The sequence below is a fragment of the Podarcis liolepis genome (genome assembly GCF_965112155.1).
Source record: "Podarcis liolepis genome assembly, chromosome: 1".
In the NCBI taxonomy this organism is placed as follows: Eukaryota; Metazoa; Chordata; class Lepidosauria; order Squamata; family Lacertidae; genus Podarcis; species Podarcis liolepis.
The window spans coordinates 68,010,425-68,035,965 of NC_139554.1; the positions used below are offsets into that span (position 1 = coordinate 68,010,425).

At 42.1% G+C, this 25,541-nt stretch overlaps 1 protein-coding gene and 1 long non-coding RNA gene across 3 annotated transcripts in view; both read left to right on the forward strand.

The window, feature by feature from the left end:
- GALNT18 (polypeptide N-acetylgalactosaminyltransferase 18) overlaps nucleotides 1-25,541 on the forward strand; it is a 336,801-nt gene that overhangs the window by 231,003 nt on the left and 80,257 nt on the right. The gene's annotated exons all lie outside the window — the stretch shown is intronic.
- Nucleotides 10,889-17,222, forward strand: LOC310695198. The gene is made up of 2 exons (XR_014519974.1): nucleotides 10,889-14,539; nucleotides 15,979-17,222. It is a non-coding gene; the product is annotated as an uncharacterized lncRNA (long non-coding RNA).

The following is a 25,541-nucleotide window of genomic DNA, read 5'->3' on the forward strand; positions in this document are numbered from 1 at the left end:
TCAGCTTGATTATCTACCACACCTGCATTGCCTTGCGGCACTGGTCCCAGCTGTTTTTATAAGAAATTGTTTTAATAATTGTGGTTTAATGCTGTAAGCTACCCTGGGACCTTGGGATGAAGGGAAGGTAATTAATAAACATAATAAACATAATAATAATACCTCGGGGCAGTTGAGTTAAAAAATGCTTTATTAGTGTGAACTTCATTTCATTGCTGTAAAGCAAGTGGGGGGGGGGGGGAGAGAGAAAGAGAGAGAGAGAGAGAGAGAGAGAGAGAGTGTGTGTCTTGAGTTAGTTACAATAAATTGGATGCATGGCCTAATCAGTGGAAAGCTTTCTATCTAATGGAAAATACTCTAGGATAATATTCCCATTTCATCAGTAAGTATCAAACTGAGTTTAATCACCAGCAGATTGCTGTACAATACCTCAATCACATTTAAAATGCTGTTGAGAAACAGGTAGAGGAATTATTCACTGAGATTTCAGCAGGGTTTGACATTCAGTATAGTAGTTCACAGGACCGTAAAACATTTGCAATGCAAACACATAGCTTTCATCCAAACTGGGTTTTCTCAAAACCAGGGGTTGTAGTTTAATACTAACTATGATCGGTTTCAGTACAAGCCAACTTGTTAGAACTGTCTTCTGGCTGCTGACTTTGTTCTGATAACAAACAACTTGGCCCTATGGGGCCAAGTTGATTGCTGCTGTTTTCAATACCCTGCATTCTAAAAGAAACTCATGGGAATGCTTGAAACTGGCTTTGGGAGTCGCCAACTGCTACAGTGCTTGAAGTTGATTGGCTGTGAATGTAAGCAACCAACACTACTCTATTCAATTAACTTTCCTGATTGGCTAAGGCGTTGCATAAATAGAGGCTACATTTGATGCCCATAGCCAATCAACTTCAAGTATTGTGGCATTCCTTGCCCACGCTGAAGGATGTTCTTCATTGGGAATTGCTTCAAGAAACTCTGGAGAGTTATGGGGATCAGTCCAGGTCACACTGATGCAGAATCTAAGTAGGAAGACAGACAGATAGACAGGGCAGTAAGTGAGTGAGTGAGTTCAGGCTTTTCTATGATGCCCCAAAGAGACCCTTACATGGTATGAAACGCCAAAGATCAAATTCAGCAAGGTACTTAAATATGTGTGTAGCATTATGTACATGAGCAGCCCCTAGGTAGGTAAATGCTTGGCATAAGCATTTACTGTGGCATAAACATAATTGTAATGTGAATAGTTTAGCCATTGTCTGCATCAGTGGCAATTTGTTTAAGGTTATAAACTAAAGCTGTTAGAATTTCTGAAGTGAGACTTTCATCCAAAGAGAAGGAGATAGAAAAGGGATGAAATTTGTAATTCCCTTTAGAAAAAGGTTTCAAAATCCGGAAAGCAGTACGTTATGGTACGTGACTTAACATTTTACTACACTGGGTTGGTATTAAGGTGCATTAAACACTAAATTACATAAACCTAAAATCAGGGCATAATACTACTATGAGGCCTGAGGGACTTAAAGAGAGATGCATATAACCATTGGAGTTGTGTGATTAAACATTCCTTATAGACTCAAATGGCCTCCAGAGAAGTATATTTAAAGAACAGTGTAAGTTTCTAGAGAAGGCTGCCTATAGCTTTAATGCCAAACATGCTACTTTTTCGAGGGGATGACTATGAAATAACTTTAAGTTGCTCTTTCTTAGTTGTGCCAAAAGCCATGGCTTACTAGTCACACAAGAAGTAATTCTATATTAATTAATTATACAACAAAGTAAAAATAACATTTTCAGTGTTGTTTGGATTTACTTTGGGAGGGAACTGTGTTCTTTCTTTTTATGCCCATGAGGTATCATGTGAACTAGTCCCTGTTCACAGCCAAAATGCTCCTGTTCTAAAAACACTCCTAATACAATGCTAGATTGGTAAAGAAAAAGCTATTTATAGGCATTGTATGTGTGATATAACATTGTGCCACCAGATGGTGCAGTGGGGTCCCATTTTTCTCTACCTGTTTTTCTTGTTTAAATTTACAACGCATTTAACTGAAACGCTTCTTTGATGTGTCTAGATCAGTCCTAGTCTCTTTAAATTTGATTTATATCTGGTTTATACTCATAGAAATGTTCAGGACTCAGTTACTGGACACATTTTATTATTATTCTTTCAAATACTTCAATATTCTCTGAATACACAGATTTTATATGCCTTCTGAAGAAAATCATACTGTGAACTTTGATTTCTTAGTGAAACTTGAAGTATGGTTAAAATATATGAACTCCAAGAAAAAAATTTAGAGGCTCACTGATGCCAGTGGGATTCTAACAATGTGGGATGGTCATTGAATCATTCCCAACCTTTTGTTGTTTTGAAAAGCATTTGGCTCACATCCAACAAGTGTATACATTGAAATGTGAAATTCATTGTGTACTTGTGTTATAACAGTGATTATGACACTGAATGGTAATTGGCGTTGATTAGTTAGTCAGATCCATGTCTGCTGCCATTCTTATTTAATCAAACAAAGAGAATAATAAAAGCAGCATGCAAAAATGAAAAAGAAAACTTCTCCCTATTGTAAAAAACCAACCCTCAGGATATTACATCTGAACTAACTGTGGTACCCGTAAAGAAAAAGGAGAAGGGATAATGACATACAAATTTTGCTGCAATTTGATTGCATTCAGATTAAATAGCATGAAGTGCATCATAGAGCATATTAAAGGATACCTTTATTAGGCTAGCTGGAAGTAAACAGAAATCAAACAATTGGAGGCAATTGGAGAAGTTGTATAGGGCTGTTGCAGAACCTCCTTGCATGGAGGTTTTTAAAATGGGGGGAGATGAGTTGAACGCCCCCCCCAGTCCAAATAGATATTGCAGAAGATTTTACGAGGTGAATCAAGAAGGCCTTTATTTATATTGTATGCTAGTATACTTCTGCTTTCCCTTTGTATGGGTCTTCATCTTGAAGCTGAACTTCAACCAGACAGCCCTTGCAATAGAGGACACCTTCTGACTAGAGGACTGTCCTCTGATAGCCCTTCAAATGGAGGACTGTCCTCTGAAGAATAGGACACATGACCACCCATACTTACAGCACCGTAAAGATTTAGTGTAGCCCAGATTACCCCATACACAAAAACATAAACACCTGTTATTCTAAGTCCCTCAGGACTGTTGCTGTTTTTTTATCGGTGATGACATTGCTCAAAGTTGTGCACCTGCAACTGTGGGTAACGCTGGCTGGATGAATGGTGCAGCTACGTTAAATGGAGTATAAAGAGGAGGGGGGCTATTTGAAGGAAGAAAGTTTAAAGACCTTAGAAGTTGGGAACCCAAACTACAAAGCAAGCGACTCTAGCTCTGGCACAGCAGGCAACTTGAGGGCCTGAGAGAGACAGCCTAGAGCAAGAGCAGAATGGAAAGCTGAAAGATAAAAAGGCCCACATGGCTACTGCATGTAAAACACTATGAAGCAAAACTTCAATGGATTAGCTTCACATGCCTAGTTTCCAGGAGGCCGGGTCAGTATCAGATGAGAAAGTCACTCAAGAAAAAAAGAGGCCAAGCTAAATTTCTGAGTGAAGTCAGGTTTCTCCCCTTGTGTTTGAAGGTATACAAAAAGGTTGGAAAGGGAGGGAAAGGAAGGGAGACTGCCTTGTCTGGAAGGTCACGTACATTTTCTTTGTCAAACTGCAACTCCATGACTATGTTCTAGTCCCTGGCGCTTTTGAAAAAGATTGGCAGTGGGTGAGCAACTGGAGAATGCATAGTAAGGACAGGGCTATAGACTCTTGCCAGTCTTTCATATTTCTTTTTAAAAAAATAGAGTTGACATCCCATGAAGCAAAACATTCTCAATCAAGGGAACGGGATGGAGGCCTCTGAGGTAAACACTTGGGCCTGAGCTCAGAGATTTCTGGTCGATTGAAAGATCATTTTTTCCTGATCAGGTGTTGGAGTGGGCAGAGGTGAGACCAAAAGCTCTGGTGTAACCTAAGGTGTATAGCTAAATAAAAAAAACTGAGAAAAATACTGCACTTGACCCCTTTCCCCTACCACTGTACAACTGGCTTGAAAGCAAAAAAAGTCTAGCCGGGCTGATTGGGAGGAGGGGGTTATAGAGATGTTTTAAAGCATCATGGATAGAATTTTCTTTGGAATACAGAATTCATAAAAATGTTTCCTTCCAGCAACAAAACATAAGACTACATTTTGGGGGTATTTTTTCTTCTCTGACCCTTTCCTCCAGCTCTTGTAAAATACCATTTATCCTTTTTAGTCTTTAATAATGTAGCCTTGCATAGGGACTACACAATAGTGTTTCGTCTAAGGGAGTGGTTAATTACTGTTCTTCAGTTCCTTGTAAACTGTCGCCATCTAGTTATGTGACCAAGAGCTTGCCATAGATTTGTATGTCCCCTTCCTATTCCGCTTCCAATTTCATGCACAAATTTCTCTTCCCACTTCAGCATTAAGGAGGATATAACTTTACATTTACAGCAAACAGTGCTAACATTTGTTAGCTTTAGGGCAGAGCCTCTTGAGAAGCCCACTCCTCTACTATGGAAATGGTTCAGGTGAGTGTCTCTGCAAATTACAGGCACAAATATAGTAATCGATATATTAGTATATGTGTGTGTGTACACACACACACACACACACACACACACACACAGCGGTACTTCAGGTTACAGACGCTTTGGGTTACAAACTCTGCTAACCAGGAAGTGGTTGCTCCAGGTTAAGAACTTTTCCTCAGGATAAGAACGGAAATCGTGCTCCAGCAGTGTAGTGGCAGCAGGAGTCCCCATTAGCAAAAGCACGCTTCAGGTTAAGAACCATTTCAGGTTAAGAATGGACCTCTGGAACGAATTAAGTTCTTAACCCGAGGTACCGCTATTCAGAGTGAAGGGAAGTAAAGTTGCCCTCATTCTGATTTGGCTTCCCTGCTTTGGATCTAATTAGCTGTCCACTGTCATCAGGAAAGCCATCCAGAGGGAGCATAGTGCTTCCTGATTTGACTTTGTGGCATCTTCATGAATCTGATTAAATATCATTAATCATCACATTGATTAACTATCACCACTAACCTGACTACATATCATCATTGCTCCTGTGGACCCTAATTAGTATGGATTGCCTTAGAATAAGCCTTGATGCATATTAGGGAAAGAAACAACTGAGGTCATGTGATAAAGAGTAGGTGAGAGTTCGTATGTAAAACCTTTCACTCCAAACCCCAAAATGCATCTCTAGTTTGCATTCATAAAACTTGATTATAGAGAAGTCCAATTTGAAGCTTAAGCATTAACATTGGCACACACATTGTTAGTTTGGGGCAGGGAGTTCGAAAACGTTAGTTCCAAAAGAAGAAGAGAGGGGACAATTCCTGCATGGGAAAAGAAGAATAGGGCTAGGAAGGTCCACAGGACACTTATTTTAAACTTCTCTTTCAACTCATTATCTGTCTATTTATTAGCATTGCTCCATGTCTGGGCAAAAATACCCGTAGAAAAGGTTGTGCTAAAAATGCCAATTAAAACTAAAACTGGTGATATTCCCTTTGTGCCCTGTGGATTACAGAAAGAGTACTTGTAGGTCACAAGTGCCACACAGGCTAGGGTAGCGAACACCATTGTCTTAAATAATTCATTGAAACGAAGAGAACATAATTAGCTTCACGGTGAGATGTTAATTGCTCACCTGTCATTCCCTCACATCATTTCTTTGGGATTCTCCTTCAAAGACTGTGAGCAACTCAATTTAGCCAGGGCATTCAGTGGATTGATGAGTGAGGACTATTGTAATTAAGCTTCTATTACATTGCCCCTAATCAAATTAAGAGATGTCTATGACTTCCAGCCAGATGGATTTTCAAGCCTCACCCCACCCCATTCTTGGCAGTTTTTAGGAATATGGTTGTGTTCTGTTTGCTGTGTGGCCAGAAATTAATCAGCTGGAACACCATATGCCATTGGTGATCAGCTGCGATGTGATGCTACCCAACAGGAGCTACAGGGAAGTTGGCTGGGGTGAGACCATTGCTAATTCATAAACTACACTTTTGGAACTCATGGAGGGCGTCTTGGAGCAGGGAAGCAGCAGGGAGCCCAAGTACAGTGGTACCTTGGGTTACATATGCTTCAGGTTACATACGCTTCAGGTTACAGACTCCACTAACCCAGAAATAGTGCTGCAGGTTAAGAACTTTGCTTCAGGATGAGAACAGAAATCGTGCTCCGGTGGTGTGGCAGCAGCAGGAGGCCCCATTACCTAAAGTGGTGCTTCAGGTTAAGAACAGTTTCAGGTTAAGTATGGACCTCCAGAACGAATTAAGTACTTAACCCGAGGTACCACTGTACTAATTGTCCCCTCCTCCTGCCCTGTCCCCATTCCAAATTCCTTTTTCCCCAAGCTTCTCCCCTCCCCCCAAAACACACACACACACACACAGAGAGAGAGAGAGAGAGAGAGAGAGAGAGGGAGAAGAGAAATTTCATTTGGAGTCAGTTGGCAACCTTATGTCGTGTTGTTGCTCTGATTATTAATTTTTGTGTTCTTGAACAGTTCAGAAAATTCCAGACAACAAAGGGAATTGATACATACAGTGGGTGCTCGGGTTGCGAACGTGATCCGTGCAGGAGGCACATTTGCTACCTGCAGCATTCGCAACCCGCAACCTGTGCGTCTGCGCATGCACGAGTCATGATTCGGCGCTTCTGCACATGCACATAGCACAATTTAGCACTTCTGCGCATGCGTAAGCGCCGAAACCCGGAAGCAACCCATTCCAGTACATCCGGGTTTGGCGCGGTGGGCAACCCGAAATCGCGCAACTCGAAGCGTCTGTAACCCGACGTATGACTGTATTTAGAGTGTTGGCCTAGGACCTGGGAGACGATGGTTCCAATCCCCCTTCAGCCATGAAGTCCACTGGCTAACTCTGGGCCAGTCAGTATCTCTCAGCCTGCCTTACCTCACTGGGTTGTTGTTTCTTAGATCACTCTGTGTCACCAGTATCCCTACTGGTTTAACATCCTCTGTTTCCCAGAAGTGATCTATATATTAATTCAAGTTTGTTCTCAAGTTTCCTGCTTCACAGTTACATGGGTAGCTGTAGAACATGCACAGCAAACAGCTATTTGTGAGTGGAGTGCTATTGTCATATTGATAGAAACCGGGGGGTGGGGTGGGGGGTGGACAGACAACAAACCTGATACATTCTAATTTCTCAACTACAAATTCAGATACCTATCTTCAATGAAGGTCCACTGAAAAATGTAGCATCTTCCCAGGAGGCTTGCTAAATAATCACAGCAGCAGTCTGCAGGGGGCTGAAAGCTTCAACGACCTGTCAAACTAGATAGCTGGCTCTCAGTAGCAGACATCCATCAGCACCATTAAAAACTCTGGTGCTTTATACAAAACATGGAAATGGTTCAATTTTGCTGACTGCCATATCCATTTGTGGGCAATCAGAAAGAAAGAAATTAGTTACAGATGAGAACATTTTATATAGAACACAATAAGGAAAGGAGAGAAGACGCCGTTGAAAAATACATATATAAGAAAGGAACAAATGTTGACGCTCTCGAGTCAAAACCATGCCAGATGCAATGTGGGGTGGGGGAGCACAGCTTTTGTTACAACTTTTGTAATAAATACAAAGTAAGGAGGATGTAAATTAATCAGGCCTGTTATAGATATGTGAGGAAAAGGTGGACTAAAGAAGAGTACATCTTTGTGTAATTGTGAGAAGGGGATACAGAGGGCAACGTCACACATTATCAGGAAGTATCGACAGAAAATGTATGAGTTATTCATAATCCTGTTTCTGTACTTCAGTGTTATGTAACGTGCAGAGGAATGGCTCACAAATTTCTACCATGTTTCCTAATAATGTGCCAAGCCATCTCTGAACCTTTATTCTAGTCTATTCCATCTACCCTTTATCTCACAGCTGGTTTGCATCTGGAGCTTTAGGGTCCCCTCCTGCCCATCAGCTATTCATGAGAATGGAACTGAGAGGAGAAAGTGCTGCTGATGTTGTGCAATTTCAGTTCCTGCCTCAGAAAGAAGGTCAAAGCACATGGGGAAATGTCTCAGCAGAGAGGTAGACCTGTGTTCTTTGCAAAAATATCTATTCCATGTATACAGTTTTCAGATAGAACAGGATCATGCCACATGACTTCAGTTTTGTGTTAACTTACCTGGGAGTAGGCATTACTGAACTCAGTGAGCCTTTTAGGATTGTAGAAAATAATACAGGGATGTTGCAACACACACAAATTCTCACACTGAGAATTTAATTTTTGGCACATTTGCGAAAAGAAAAGAAAAGAGTTACAATGTTTAACCCAAAAGTTCATCTGCAAACCCTCATGCACATGTTGTTTTAATTGATTGTGATGATGATTACTCAGTTGCCAGTGGCTGAAGGACTGCAGACCTGTCTGCTTTCAAAGTAGCAAGCCCCATGGACTCCTTCAGTTTCATTTATTATCACTGAGAACAAGACACATTTTCATTAGCTGTCTGCTGCATTTAAAAGCCTCCTGAAACAGAACAAACTCAGCTTGATTGATGTTTATTAGCTAGCACATGGTAGGTTAAGCAGTGGCAAGATTGAATGTAAGAACTGTGAGCTCAGGTGAAGCAGGATCAGTCTTTCAGAATCAGATGAAGGTCAGGAGATTGTAAGGTCACTGCAAGCCTGCCTCAACATAGATCTGCCATCAATGGGACAGCCACGTCTCCTACCATACAAAGGACGGTCTGGTGTTTGAAGGAGGCATCTATTTGAAAGGCTGTCGGGTCCAAGTCTAGTTTAAAGCTGAAGAGCCATCAGAAGAGGGGACAGGTCCTTGAAGTTGCCTCTCATCATTTAGCAGCTGGACAGCGGACTGAGCAGGCATACAGATCACCTGGCCTTCCCCACTGTAGAGAGATGTATTGTATTTCAATTATGTACTATTTATTTCATAAAATGTATACGCCGTTTGATTGTTAGAAAACCTCACATTTATTTAAAACATTTAAAAGATAAAAGCAACAATAAACTAAAAACATGCACCAACATTATTCATGTTTGGGTAGGAAGTAGGTTGCCAAACTCTGCTTTCCATATTAACAAGCTTTATTGAGATTAGGGGTGGATATTGAAGGGTTCGTTTAAAGTCCATTAACCAAGAAGCACTTCTTAAACCTGGCACAACTTTATTACTGCGGCTAATTAATTACTTTTTGCGAGTTCTGCCAGTGAGCTATTCCCAAGGTTTTTCAAATTATTTTGACAAAATTTATTCTTCCTTTGTGTGGCAGAAAGTACTACTAATTTTTGATGGATGTCAAGGTAAAGGTAATCGATTATGATGATCCAGGCTGCAATTATATAAAATGGCTTTTGAGGCAGTGAAGAAAATTAGTGATATATGTGCACATTGGAAAGTTAATTCCTTAAAGTTATAAAGTACTCTCATGAATTTGAGTGATCTACAGGAATATTGCTGAGAATTCTAAGAGAGTTTACATTCAAGAAAGGCATCTTATGTTCATTCATGATAAAAACAAGTATGCAGTTGCTGTAAATAAAAAATCTGTTCAACAAAACATTCAAAACCTTCTGATTTTGTCAAATCTTTTGTCCCAATAAAAGGGATATAATTGTTGTTAGAGGAACTGGATGGAAAGTTATCTGGTTAGGCACTTCAATCTTTACAAGAGATGGGTTTTATATGGTATTTTACAGTGCTACAAATCCAGTCCTGTTCTTATAAAACAGCGTTATTATTATTATTGATAATAGATACTTGTGTTTTTATCAAATTTTGTTGCTAGCTGCTTTGCACTTTTAGAAAAGGTGGAATCTAAATGTTATAAATAAATATGAAATGTGTTAAAGCTCCTTGATAAAAGGTTTTGTGCCCCACAGTAAATACTTACAAAGTCTCATTTAAAGAATTTAAAGTGTCCCAACTATCTGATGCTGAAACCCTCCATGCTTACCTGGATGTAAGTGCCGTTGAACTCAATGGAGGTTCCTTCTGAGAAGATACGCATGGAGTTACACTAATTTTTAAACATTTTTTGTGTGTGAGGGTGACATTAATTTCATTTTAAAATGGTCTTTTGAATGCTCATGGAAACAGGCTCATGGTGAAAGGGGAACAATTTAATTAAGGCTCAGGTTTGAAATAAAATAGATCTTGAAGATTCATAGTGCAATCCTATGCATGCTATGAAGTAGCAAGCCCCGCCATGTTCAAGAAGGGCTTAGTCTTAGGAAAGTGTGTCAGGGATGGCCATCTCAGTGTTCTGTTGGTAAAACCCAAAGACTCCTGTGCATGTGCCAAGTGTCAGGAAAAAGCAGCAATGCAAAAGCCAGCAGCAGGTGGCTGGAAAGCAAAACAGGATGTTGTGGTCTGGAATTGTACTAGTGGAGAAAGGGGGCAGTCCTTTCTCTGCTCTGAGCACCGGATGTTAGCTCAGAGTGTCATCTGACCTGTACTGGACGTACAGGGGTGGAGTTGTCGCTCTTCTGCTGGAGTCTGGAGGGTACAGACACATTTTCTCTATACTGCTGAACGACAGGAATAAAAGACATGTAAAAGGACTCCTGTCTGTCTCTTCTTCCCCTCCCTGGGGGGAATGCAGGGAGGGAGAGAAGAGGAGGAGGGTGTGTTCTCCTCACGTCTGAGGAGAATCGCCGATTTATGAGCTTGCCTGCCGGGAGACGCAGACGGAAGGTCAACAAGGATCCCAGCCGAATGCCTGGAGTGAGGCCGGTGTACCTCTGACCGCGGCTGGAATTCTGACATGCTTCCATGTGTGTGCTGGAGCTCTCTGAATTGCCCTGACTGGCAGGACTCTCTTTCAGGAAGGGGCAGACAGGCTGCAGTATGAAGGAAGCTTTTTGGTAGTCCTTTTGACACATGCACATTAAAGATGTTCCTTATATATGTATAACTTGATTTTAATTTTCCCATATAGCTTCTTGGACCATAAATAAATGATTTCAAAGAGTGCCGAGAGAGACCAAGAGGGGTGAATTGTGGAATCTCTCTCTTGAGACTATGATTGGCAATAGGCCATATTTGTGAATGAAAAGATTAACCCTATATGTAAAAGAAAGGGTTCCAGTGGGGTAGCCACCTTTGTTGCTGGAAAACACACACACACAGTCCTGTGGCATGTTAAATAATTGATAAATTTATTGTGGCATAAGCCGTTGTGACTACAGTCTGTTTCATCAGATGCACAAAATGGAGTTGTTGTTTCTAAAAAAGTGGGGACTATGCACAAATCTCAGAAACTTTCTTCATTCAAAGTTTGAAAAGAATCAGTTTGAGGTTCTACAGCCTGATTCTGCCCAATATCACTTTGTTTTCTGAGATCAACAGGGGGAGGTTGTTTTACACTTCAGCACCTTCACACACCAACTTTAATCCAGTTTTCAGAGGCTTGCTGGTGGTGTGGCGAGTAGCAGTGTGGCCTGGGGCCTCTCCCATAACCAGTGGTACAGAAGAGAGTAGCAGATCAGCAGCTTCCACTCCCAAGGCAATATGAGAAATGGGCCTTAGACTGGTTCTCAGATTCAGTGGTGAGCATACTCTTGATCAAGATGCCGTAGAAAAAAGATAGACACTCTTGCTTAGAAATAGGAAGCTTTTATCCTGGAATTGTTCCACAGTGGTCCTGAATAATACTTGGAAATACCGCAGTGAATTATAGCTTGGCTAAATCTGTTGTAAATGTTGCCCCACCTGTAAGAGGCTCGTTGGTACGGTGGTTTGTATGTTTTATATATCTATAGTAAGCTGCCAGGATGAACACACCCTTAAAAGAAAATTACCAGCTGGGCTCTCACTCATCATGTAGGTTGTCAGCAGGCACACACTATGCCAAGAGTAACACTAATGAGCAGATTAGCATATTTAGTTTAAAAATAAATTGCATCCCGAATGAAACAGAATTTAAGCAGGAGGAAATGTTTCCCAGTGTGCTGTGGGATGCTAATAAGCAATTGTGCTGCTTTTATCATAATGGGGGGAAAACAGAGATGGATTTGGGTTTCTGATTAGTACCAAACATTTTTCAATTCCTGGTTCCTTTCTGCATCTAAGCTCTAGTAATCACCTTGCTTTGCACAACATAATGAAATATATTAAAAAGCAAGCCAACTGTATTAAAATATGTTTTCATTTGTAGCCATTATGACAATTATTGCTGTATCCTCTGATACTTCCCATTAATAAAGCTAAAACTAAACAATACTTCCCATTAATAAAGCTAAAACTAAACAGCAACTACGAAACATGAACAGCTGGTATTAAAAGGCTATTTAAACAGAAACAAGGTAATTTATGTCTTTATAAAGCTGATGTGTAATGTCTGAAGAGATGTTTTCTGAATTAGGCCCTTACATCATAACACATAAATCAATTAAACTGGATTGCTTGGACCTAAAGCAATTTAGTTCCATTGACTCTAATGGTAGTTAATGGGCTGATATCCAGGTATATTTCACAAGCTCTAAACTCTAGCATGAAGAACGTAATTCATGCTCTGAATGTGGAACAATGCGAGATGCACAAGTGACAGTGATGAACAGAAACTTTGTTTAATTGAATGTATAAAAGTGTCCAGTACACAGTGCCATCTTTGGAATGCATCTTGCAAAATGTATAAAGACGTTACGATAAATCATGACATTCTAAATTAAGCGTGTTTCTTCTGCTACACTTTCTGTTAAGGGTGTGGCATTTAAACATCACCAAAAATAGGGTAGATTTCCATTAACGTTTCCTCATACCAATTTATAGTTATAGACGCAAATTTAGAAGCAATTACTCCAACTTAAATAGAAATATAGTACAGAGGAGATGACTTATTTTTGTGATCTGCAAAGATACTGTACAGCTGATTAGATGCACTTCATCCCTATATGCTTATCACATCACGACTTGAGCCATCTAATGTTCAGCTGCAAATATTTTTTGTTCTCTTATCACACATTCAGCGCCATGCGATTGCTGTACACTTAATCAAATGATGAATATGTGAGTGTGAACCAGGACTGAAACTGGAAGAAGTGGGGTTTGGGTATGTGGTGAACTCAGGGTGGTGGTGTGAGTGGTGGAATGGTTTTCCTTTGGCCAGGATAATTCACAGCAATCAATTAAGTGAGTAGCCACAAATTAGTCAAGCATAGTAGACACCTCAGACTTTTTCTGCTCTTGGGTGTGGCTGATAAAAGGCCTTTGGAATGCAGATGCCATCAACAAACAAAAAAACCCCTTCTTTCTTCTACAGTGGCAATCATCATTCATCAAAGTACGTGGTTCCAAAATGCTATATATAGTTGTGGTAAAATGTTGGAACTGCTTATGTATTTTAAATGAGAACATGTCAAGCTGAATAATAACAGCATGTATAGGGCAGACTCTGAGATACAGATACTTGTATCAGGAATTTGAAAATGAAACCTTCCATATCAAATATGTACCTTACAATATAAAACATGATGAAAAATGACAGATACAATGTGAGGACAGTTTTGAACCCTGATTGTAAATGGCATAAAAATGCCTTTTTGGCCCATAAATCAATCCCTTTGTCAGTTATGTCAAAAGTGAAGATCAAAGAGGTAGATGATGGAGTGTTGTATTGTACTACTGTCGGCCTTGTAGACACTGTTACAGCAGCATCAGGGTCGCTTTCTGTCATGATTACTCAAATCTGATCCACTCATCTGATTCCACTTAATGGAAAACCGTCCTCCTAAGTTCATAAAGTTGTCATACATTAACTATTGATTTGACATGTGACTAACAATATGATACGTGAGCTCTGATGAACCTTCTTAGGAATACAATAGTTATGTGATTTCCATACAATTCAGGATAAGTCAGAGTGTCTTCATATAACTTTATTCCATCTTAAGGTTACTTTTTTTTCTTCAATCAATAAAGTTGTATGGCACAGTGCAGAATCTAATTATATTGCACATTTATTGATTGTGTGACAAATATGACATACAAATTTGGGTTTCATAACTTTAGGTTCAGGAAAACAATACTGTATTCAGTCAGAAACATATCACAACATATCTGGATTGCTTATCGTCATTTCACAGAATCTTTCTTCTGGTTTTTAAATCCATGCACCATCTCTGTGACGTGACAAGGACCTTCCATAAATATGTCATACATCACAAAGGACAGAGGTAGCAAATTTGTGAGAAAGGGCTTTGGCATTTTGGTTTGGCATATTTTCTTCGTTTTGTTTTTAGTTTACAACAAAAAAGAGAAAAACTAAAGAAGGGTACCAAGCTAGGTAGAAGAGCAGGTTCAGTGTTCATAAATAGGTACTGCTAATTCCCCAAGCTTTTGGTTTGAATAGATGTTGCATACAAAATACTTCTGCATTCAGCTAAGCATGCAGTTTGTTTGTTTGTTTGTTTGTTTGTTTTTTACTTAAATCATACTTTACAGCCCCAAAGGGCTCTCAAACAACATACAAAAGAGTTCAGTAGAGCAGTGTTTCCCAACCTTTTTTGGGCAAAGGCACACTTGTTTGATGAAAAAAATCTCGAGGCACACCACCATTACAGCCCCGTGACGTCAGCACGCAGCGTCACGCCGGGAGGGACATGAATTGCTAGCAAATTACATAATCACCTCCTTGAGGGCTGGCTCATCTTCTCCGAAGGCAGAACCCCATTAATTAACAGCACAGACTCACACCATAGCCAAGACGAGGGGGGAAAACCTCAGTCATGCACAGTCATGCACATGTGGGGGCTAAATGAGGACGAAGACCGGGCAGAGAGCAGGGTTCAAATCACCCCACCTGGCCAGGACAATCCCTGGATGCTCCCTTGGGCCACTCACCTGACCCACCTCGCAGGGCTGTTGTTGCGAGGATAACACGGGGAGAACCACGCGCGCCCCCGGGAGCTTTTTGGAGGAGAAAGCGGGCGATGAATGCAATGCACGAAATATATGAGAGGTGACCAGGTTTTGCAGGTGAGGGGGCCCCGCCAACCTCCGCTTCCAACACCCGGCGCAACGACGCCGAAGTTTCCCCCGGGCTCGGCTCGGGGAGCAGCGCTGCTCCCCCTCGGCTCCCCTTCGCCCTCCCGGCTCTCTCTGCCGCCCACTGGGGACCCCCCTCACCTGCCAAGTCCGGAGCGCCGGTGGAAGTTGCATGCATGCATGCAGGGCGCCGCGTTGCCATTGCATTGCACTGCACTCCATGCAACGCCTGCATGCATGCATTGCCTTGCATGCCCGCCAAGGGGTCTCCCCGCGGTCCGATGCTTCCCCTCCGGCGCGGATGCAGCATTGCAAAAATAACCCCCCCCCGACGCAGCCCTACCTGGGGGGCAGCCTCCGCCTCCACCGCTCCGCCTCCGCTGGGATCCCCGGGCTCCATCCTGCCGCCCGATCTCCGCGGGGGCGCAGGCAGGCTGCGCGGGGTCTGCGCGGAAGAGCCCCTGCCCGCCCGGCCGCCGCCGCCGCGCTCATTCCATGGCTGGGAGAAGAGCGCTTCAAACAAAACGCCCGGCCCGCCAGGCCACGCTGGGAAACGTAGTTCGCGCACCCCGCGCGGGCGCAGAGCCCAAGGGCGAGGGGACTACGGATCCCGGCAGCCCCCGCGCCGGGGACGGAGGGGGAGAGGCCGGGTGCAGGGATGGAGGGATGGGTGGGCGAGCGAGTGAGTGAGTGGCAGCCGCCAAGCCTTGGCCGAGAGCCAGGAAGGGCCTCCCCGGAGGAGGAGGAGGAGGAGGAGGGAGACGCAGAGCGGGAGGGAGGGAACCCCAGGGGTCATCTAGTGACGGCGCCCCAATCGAAAATTTGACTTAAAAAAAAATATCTTTCGAATTTTTTAATTTTTCCCGCGGCACACCAGGCAACATCTCGCGGCACACTAGTGTGCCACGGAACAGTGGTTGGGAAACACTGCAGTAGAGAATTACTGTATGCCTTAATAAGCAAGCATCTAATTTCACAGAATATAGCCAGCTTGTATTTTTATAAATTCATTCATTCATTCATTCAGTTTCTATCCTACCCTGCCTCCTGTATGATCTCAGGTCAAATTATTGTTGAAACAACAAAAATCAAAATCACGTATCACAATTAAAAATTCTAGTGTTCGTCTAAGCAGTATAGTGAGAAGATATTCACATGTGGCTTATCTAAGCTCAGGTCCCCACAAAGGCCTGGCCAAAGAGATACTTCTTCACACCACACTGAAAGATATACAGTGATGGCACCAGAGGCACCTCTGAGGGAAGGGAGATCCTCAGACACAGTTCCGCCATAGAGAAGGCCCTTGCACGGCAAACAAAGATAAGTTCTTCCCATTGGGGAATCATTACTTTTCTAGTATTGTAAAAAAAAGATATATCTACCAACTCAATGGGATGCAACTAATCCATTTGGCTTCCCCAGGTCCTATAGTTTTCACAAATCACACTAAAATGGTGAAACTCCCCTGTTTGGAGAATACAGTATTTAAATTGCTGACTTTCTTTTAAAGAATGTGTAACTCTTCTTCTGTATTACATTCACGAGTTTAGTGTCCAGAAGATTTGATTTGAACATTTTCAAGCAGCTTCCAAGTATGGCAGCCAGTTTGTTGAATCCTTCGGTTACAAATGAAAAACTGACTTGAATAGCTCCTCAAGAGGTGTTTTTCTCTCTCTGTTGCATTTAAACAGTTTGTGGTGTGGTGGTGTCAGAGCCAGTCTACTGTTGAGACGAGGTGAAGCACCTACTTTAGGTGGTGGAGGTGCAAGAAGCAGAGTCCTGCTCACCTTACTGCTTCCAGTTCACAGTGTTGCCACTCATCTTTCCCATCCTGGGGTGGAGAAGACAAGCAGCAATGCCTTGTAGAACTCCTAGACTCTCACTGTGTTCAGCAAGAGGGGGAGCAGTCTGGTGGTGGAGGAAGTATGATGGGTCACAGCGCAGCAGCATGGCTTGGTGTGGCGTGGGAGCAGGAAGGCCTCTCCTGGATGGTGCGTTTCCTTTCTCATTCTCAACAGGGATTATCTGTGCTGTTGCTGTGGAGAAACACTCCAACTGGCTAGAAATAAACATCATTTTAAAGACATTATTGCAAGAATTCACTTTTCTCTAATTTGCACTAGAGTTAGTTTGTACTTCTTAAGAAACTGGTCTGCCTTCAAAAAGAAAAAAAGAAATAAGCTTAAAGGAAATTTCACATAATAATAATATTTTTTTTTTTTTTAATACTCCGCCCTCCCCAGCCAAGGCCGGGCTCAGAGCGGCTTACAAGCAATAATAAAAACAAGTTGAATGATTAAAACTTAAAAACAAAATTAAAATACAACATTAAAATATTGAAACATTAAAATATTAAAATGTAGCCTCATCGCAGGAGGAGAAGGAAAGGAAAAAAGAAAGAGAGGGAGGGAATCAAATTGGCTCCAAGCCAAAGGCCAGGCGGAACAACTCTGTCTTACAGGCCCTGCGGAAAGAAATCAGATCCTGCAGGGCCCTGGTCTCATGAGGCAGAGCGTTCCACCAGGCTGGAGCCAGAGTTGAAAAGTCCCTGGCTCTGGTTGAACCCAATCTAACTTCCCTAGGGCCCGGGACCACTAGAGTGTTGCTACTTATGGACCTTGAGGCTCTCGGTGGGGCATACCGTGGGTGAATATGCTCCCATGGCAGAGACCCCGTGAGGAGCCTCGCTGCAGCATTCTGCACCCTCTGGAGTTTCTGGGTCAGCTTCAAGGGCAGCCCCGCGTAGAGCAAATTACAGTAATCAAGCCTGGAGATGACCATCGCATGGATCACTGTGGCCAGGTCGGGGCGGAAAAGGTAAGGGACCAACTGCTTGATGCGCGAAGGTGGAAAAATGTCGCCTTGGCTGTTGCTGTAACTTGCGCCTCCATAGAAAGAGAGGCGTCAAGGATTACACCCAAAATCTTAATGGAAGGCAATGGCACTAATTGGGCCCCCGCAAGAGAAGGGAGTTGGTCCCTCATCCCCATGCCATCCCGACCCAGGCATAGGACCTCTGTCTTCGAAGGATTTCGTTTCAATTGGCTCCCACGAAACCATCCAGCCACAGCTTCCAAGCATCTGGTCAGTGTGTTCAGGGCCAAGTTGGTGTGGCCATCCATCAGCAGATAGAGCTGAGTGTCATCAGCATATTGGTGACAGCCCAGCCCAAAGCTCCGGATAATCTGGGCAAGGGGGTGCATAAAGATGTTAAAAAGCATTGGGGAGAGAATTGCGCCCTGCGGCACTCCACACACCAAGGAATGACGTGACGACATTTCCCTCCCTAGTGCCACCCTCTGTCCCCGACCAGAGATAAAAGAGCACAGCCAGTTATGGGCTATGCCCTGTATCCCCACGTCTGCGAGGCAGTGGTCCAGAAGATCATGATCGATCATGTCAAAGGCTGCTGACAAATCTAAAAGGATCAGCAGTCCTGACCCGCCTCGATCCAGTTGTCTACAGAGATCATCTGTTAGGGCAACCAGAGCCTTCTCGGTCCCAAAACCAGGACGGAAACCGGACTGAAATGGATCTAAAGCAAAATGAATAAATAAAATAATCGCATGACAGTCTCATAAAGGAAACATGTGTTTTAAACAATGGGTTTTAGGTCATAATTATTTTACTATTTAAAGTTCAATGCATTTTATTTTTCTTCTTCCCTCCTTTGTTCTCTGTTCCTAAGAAGCCAAACAGAACTCTAAACCAGCGTTAAGATTTCCTATCAAAGAGAAAAACAGAAGCTTGCCATTTCCATTTGCCAGATTTAAGTTCAATCAGGAGACCCATTAATTTATGCACTGTAAATGTGCATATGTACTCTTCTTGTTGGCCACAGCAGCTTCTGAATTCAGACAGTTTAAACATAGCCTAATTTAGTGCAAACTTCATTCATTCTGATTTGGTGTCTCCCTTTACCTGTCTCATTACACTGAGGACCTTGTTACTCATTTGTATGTCTGGGTTGTTACAGCAAGCATATGGTAGTTATTTTGAACCTACCTGATGGCAATGGAGTTGTTAGTTCTTTTTGGGTGCTTTTAATAACTGCATGACAAGGGAGAAATTCAGCAGGTGCTGCTTTCCCTTTTATGGAGCTAGAATGACAGCAAAGCCTCATGCAGAGATTTGGTGGTGTTATTGTCTATTTATGGTGAGAAGTTCATGATCCATCCTGCCTCTGTACCAGAATCGTACAGTGCTGGGGGTCATGAACCAGTAGAGCCCAGGCACCTTATTCCTTGTACCACGGGAGTAGTTCTCATGTGGAGAGGGCTATCAATCCTTCTGCACCGCTGCTGGCCAGAGCTGGCACTGCTGCTCTTTAGGCCAGCCGAACCAGGTGGCTTCAGGAACCAATAGAAATACAGCAGTTGCTCCAGGTTTTTCATTCTGAGCAATTTGCCTCTGAGAAGTTGAAGAGAATCCTCTTGTGTCACCTCATTGTCTGCATGCCTATTCTAGAACCTGGACATCACCCATCTTCAGCCACATCATCTGCCTCTGGCTCTTTCATTGGTGTCCACCCATTCTGGGATCAGACCTACGTCCTCTTTCTGTATCAGACCAAAGGCCCATCCTGTTCTCACAGTAGCCCACCAAATGAGCACGAGAGCTCTGCAAACATAATTTGAGTGAAACAGCACTCTGAGAAACCCAGCAACTAGTATTCAGAGGCATGGTGTCTCTGACAGCAGAGGGAGAACATAGTCCTCGTGGGTAATAGACACTGACAGCCTTAACCTCCATGAATTTGCCTAATCCTATTTTAAAGCCATCCAAGTTGGTGGTCATTACCCTTGTCAAGACCTGAAAGATGTCATGTGTATCATAGAATGTTTTATTAATAATAATTAATTACCCACCCTTTACCGTAATGTTTCAGGGTGGGTTCTAACAATTAAAACATATCAAGAACAGTTTAAAGCAACTGTTAACCATAAAAATAAGGTGGGTCCTGAAATATATACATCTCAAGTGACAAAAGCCAGGTAAAGAGGTGTGTTTTAACAGGCCAGTGTAGGCACATTCAATTCCCGTGATCTGTAGTGTACAGACATTACATACACACATAGTACTGTATACATTCTACTGTAGCTGTTGACACCTGGGCATGTGCAGAGAGTGGGCACGGCTGGTAGAATCACAATTGTCCATCCAAGCCCACATAAAGATGGTACTGAATGTCTGCCCAGGGTTATTCTATGTACTCAGTAACCTTATTTAAAAATAACAACAAATGCTCACTCTCCTTCTCAGCTGTGCCTCTTCCAGCAAACTCTGACCTGCCTCTGATGGCTTACCTGGTTTTATATAACAGAAAATCCAAGAGTCACAGCTGTCTATTGTGCCGACTTCACTGCCCTGTGCAGCTGATGAGATTCACAGACACCAGTGCACTTGAAAGCATATAATTCTATCAGTCCTTCCTATTTGGCCATTCACTTCAAAAAGAGTGGGGGGGGGGAAGGGTGTGTGTGACAAGATTATAAGATAAGTAGCAAATGATAATGTGTCTGCAGTGTTTGCTGCTTTTGCTATCACATTTTTGTCCCTGGTTTGGTTTGCAAGCGAAGAAGTGTTATAAGCATCTTTAATAATCTGCATCATATTTGGGGATATGAAAAACAGATGGTAGGCGTTCCGCAGAAAACTGTGTGCGGATCCAGATTGAGAGATCTGGATTTTGATGACATTTATTTTCCCAAACCAGATTTCATGTGAAATGGGAAAGTTAACTAGGTTCTGGAAAGTCTCTCTGATCTGCTGGAAAGGAGGGGGAGAGAGAACTGAGCAAGACCCCAGAAGACTTGCGTATGGGATCTCTCGAAGCAATAGTCGAATGAAAAAGCACACTTTGCAGATCATGGTCCATTACTAGGGATGCAGCAGCCTACATCACAGAAGCAAGAAGATGGGACAAGGCAGGACACAAGAGCAACTGGTAAACAGGAGGGGAAGCAGCTCTGACAGTGAAGACAGAGCAGAGGCCAGAAGATGAGGTGGCACTGTTGGCTCCATCGCTTAGAAAAAGAAGAGTTTTTTTCAGCTTTGATATGTATTTTGAGGTTTTTTAAAAGGTTTTTAAGTACAACCTTGTCAAAATACTTGTTTATTTTGTATGTGAATTTATTATTATGAATGAGTAATGGACTATATTGCCTTCTTCCCGGCTCCTCCTTTGCAACTTTACACAAAAAGACAACCTTGTAGATCAGCCCACAAGAGATACAGTGGTATCTCGGGTTACAGACGCTTCAGGTTACAGACTCCTTTAACCCAGAAATAGTACCTCGGGTTAAGAACTTTGCTTCAGGATGAGAACAGAAATTGTGCAGTGGTGGCAGCAGGAGGCCCCATTAGCTAAAGTGGTACCTCAGGTTAAGAACAGTTTCAGGTTAAAAACGGACCTCCAGAACAAATTAAGTTCTTAACCCAAGGTACCACTGTACTAGTGTGCAATACCCAACACCACTTCAGATCCTGCTAGGGACTGGCAGAAGAGGAACTTTGCTTTCCATCTGTCTTGCTCCTCATTCCTTGCTGCACTTCCATTCTGGACACAGAAGAGGGCATTTTTCTGCTTTAGCAATTTGTTTCTTTGCTGGAAGCAGAGGAGGGATAGAGTGCTACATACCTCCTCTGCTATTACATCTATTTCTCTGCTTTGAATTCATTCTTGTCTATGGCTTCCAGCCTATTGTTTTAAATGCAAGGCTATGCTAAAATGAGATTACTAGCTGTAGCAGGAAAGACAAGTGAAGAGAATTTGTTTTTTTCTTTACTGAGATCTGATCTAAATTTTATTTTGTGTATCATATTGGTAATGTTAATTCTAGGTAAGAGGGATCCACAAATACAGTTGCCAGTTTACCAGTGACCACCATCAATTAATTTATGGTGAACGTCATGGCAAGCCTTTATTGTACTCCATCTTAAGAGCAATAACATTTCTTTAAAAAAAAGAGATTGACAACACGGAGAATCACAGCATGTTTCTTTCAAAATAGTGGTTGGCTCTATCATGCTGGATGTAGCATCAGTGTCAGCAATTGGAGAGAATTGCTGCTTTCTACACACACACACACACACACCCTCACACCCTCCTTGAGCTTCCAGATGAGGTCAAACAAGGCACACATTCCTTGTAAGATTCCATCTTTGAGGATTACTTATCTTCCTAAGATTTCTTTAACACCTAGAAGTATAGGACAGAAGCCCTTTTCTGCAGTCCTTTTTTGACAATAGCTGTGCAACCCTCGAGCTCATCTGACCAAGTATCGGATAGCAAAGATAACAAGCAGAAGCTCTTTATATGCATTTTGTGATCATAATTCAATCCTAAGAACCTCAAGCCTAAGACGCTCCAAAGTATAAGAAGCTGCTGCTACAAATTCATATTACAACTCATGCAGTAAGCGATATGATATGTGATGTTGTGGAAAGTCTCATTTGCAGCAAGCACCAGGGTTCTTTGTTCGTTAAATGGAGAAGGTGATCCTTTTGCAGTTTGAGTCATCTTGCCTTGAAAAAGAAATGTGAGACATCACATGTAAAAATAAAATTGTTCTCACATTGTGAATAACGGCAGCAGAATGTATTGGACATCAAGGAATTTGATTAGATTGTATTCCTGCTATGTTCTGCAGAAGTCTAGCTCACTGATTAAATAGCAACAGTGCCAATATTAGAACTAATATTGTATTTGGTTGAGAATGCAGGACAGAATGAATTAGGTTGTGTATATCCAACCATAGGTTAATGAGAAATTGAGAATGAGCGAGTGAGTGCTATATTTTACCAAGTGAAAGACAGTCATGAATGAAAGGCAACAGCTGATCATTGGACAAAGTTATATTTTCAGCTATTCTCCTTTGAGAGCTATCTTTCTGAATGGAGATGCAACACTCAGCTTTGTTCTCCTATTAATCCTTGTCTGTATTTTCCAAGTAGACCATACGAGCAGCCTTGTACCCAAGGTTGCTTGGGAATTCTAAGAAACTAAAAAATGAATGCAGTTTTGAAATTGGTTAAAATCAGTGCAATTTTGAAAAGTTCAGTCTGCCATCTTGATTCAAAATGCCATCAAATTAGATCCAAACTTGTGCATCAATCGTACAAAATTTGGTTAAAATCTGTGCAGTTTTGAAAGGCTCCAGCTGCCATCTAATTTTCTTGAAACATAGATGAAAACATGCTCCTTGATCTCAGGCAAATGTAGTTATAATATCTTCAGATGTGTCCAAATGTATAGTTGCCAGACAAATAACCCTCCAAAATATATAGTAGATTAATTCATTTATTCATTTACCATGCGTCTGTTCAAGACCCAAAGCAATTAGGTCATGATGCCAACTGGAAATGTTGCAAGCTGATGTAATTAGAGTTGAGCTAAATTGTTATGAATTTGAGCGGCGTGGTCGTCAATCTATCCTACGGGCCACACAGCTTAGGGAAGCTCCCAAGTTTTGGAGCAAAACAGATGTGTAATCCTGTTTTTGGCAATAGTTGTCCAATCCTTGAACTTGTCTGACCAAGTCTAGGGTAACCAGACAGCTAAAATATAGGTAGGGATTTTTTATATACCTTTTGTAACCCTTCCTCGCTTTTACCAACTGCATGGCCTGTGAGGAGGTCTTGCAGAGAGATATGAACTGACTCTGCCCAAGCTTGAGATCATTGCTGGGATTGGAACAGCTGTCCTTGCTTCCAAGGCTTAGAAGGCTTCCTGGCCTCTGGCTTGTGGGCTAGCTTGGGAAATGCATGAAGTATCTTGGAGACTTAAAAATTATTTGGGTGGGTGGGTAATTACATAGCTCAGCATAAGCTGCAATCATTTTCCAGGTTACATCTCTTTTGTATGTAGAAAACCAAGTGAACTTCTTCCCTCACTCAGTGTGATATACTCTTCCTCCCCTCACAGAGGCCTAAGGTAAAGGCCACAGGCCAAGAACACACTTGGTGTTCTTACCCTGTAAACAAGCCAAAGGCTAGTGCCTTTTCCAGGCGCTTGGCTTTTAAAGTATCTGGAGGTGGGAGGCAAAATAACTATCAAATATAATATAAAATAACTATAAAACAAATTACCGTACTGCATGAGTTGCAGGTGGTATATAGGCAACTACTTCCTTCCCCAACTAACAATGAAGAAGTGTGTTTTGAATCCCCCCCCCCAAATCTTGTAAACTGTATTGAATTTTTTACAGAGGTGGAAAGAGGAGTAGAACCAGTGCTTTTTCCAGGGGGACACGGGGAGATGCAGGTGTACGCATACCCCTAAACATTTTGTAACTCTTTGTCCATTTACCGTATTTATTTTTTCCAATATGAACTATAAAATGGTGATTTTTTTGGATCAAAATGAGAGTACCCCTAAACATTTTTTAAAGAAAAAAAAAACACTAAGTAGAACTATGATTCATAAACCATAGGTCAGTGGTGGAGTCTATGCTTTTCATGCAGAAGGCCAGGTTCAACCCTGGGAGAAACCTGTGCCTGAAATCCAAGAGAGCCGCTACAAGTCAATAGTGGACCAGTCACTACCAGACATTTCCAAGTCTGGTAAGCCCGTGGTCTGGCTTGCTATCAGGCAGCTTCCCAAGGTATTGGCAATTGTAAAAACGATTTGCTAGGGATGAATCCCTGTCCTCTAGCACACTTTGTTACTGTACTCTGAAACTGTCAAAGGCAATTAGATTCAAAGCCATTTTATGTTTCAGCAGAGCTGATCTATATGAGAAGTATGACAAATTTCATACTTGAAATTCTTTGTATTCTACAAGAAAGCTTTGTTGCTTTAAGGCCCTGGCAGCATGGTACGTGCATCAGAAAGGTCAGGATGATATGTTTCTGTCAAGAAATGCATTCAATTTGGGTAGCGGGGGGAGGAATTGATAAAAGTACACACAACGCAGAGGTGACTTTGAGCATCTACCAAATCCAGCCATGATCCTGGGTGAAAAGCTCCCATTTATGTCAGATTTGTACTTTAACAATCTTGACAAGATAAGGCCTAAGGACAAAAGTCAATGGCTTGCTCTTTAAGCGCCTGATGAATAAGACCAGTTCTCAGGCAAAAGCTGCTAGAGCGCCACATCACCGAATGAGCAATGAGCCTCTCAATGGTGTGTGAAGAGATATCCCATTCCAACTTTTCTTTACCACTCTGTGAAAGGTCTTAGGTCATTTGTGCTATGATCACTTTATTAACAGAAGAGCAATACCTGCACCAGATCCAATCTCCCAGCACTTTACATATGCTTAAATTCTGTTACTGTGTCTACCAGAGTCACACAAGGCTGAAGACCAAGGGTGCATTTAAGGTGGGTGAGTCTGTCCATGTGTGATTATGCCACAGGAGCATATTTGTCTATATACACACTCAAGTGCCTGTTATTAGAAATTGAATTGGCCTACATGTACTATGTATGAGTGCCAGAGATGCAAACCTGTTTATTATGGTGTGTTCAACAGACATAAACATTGAACAAGAA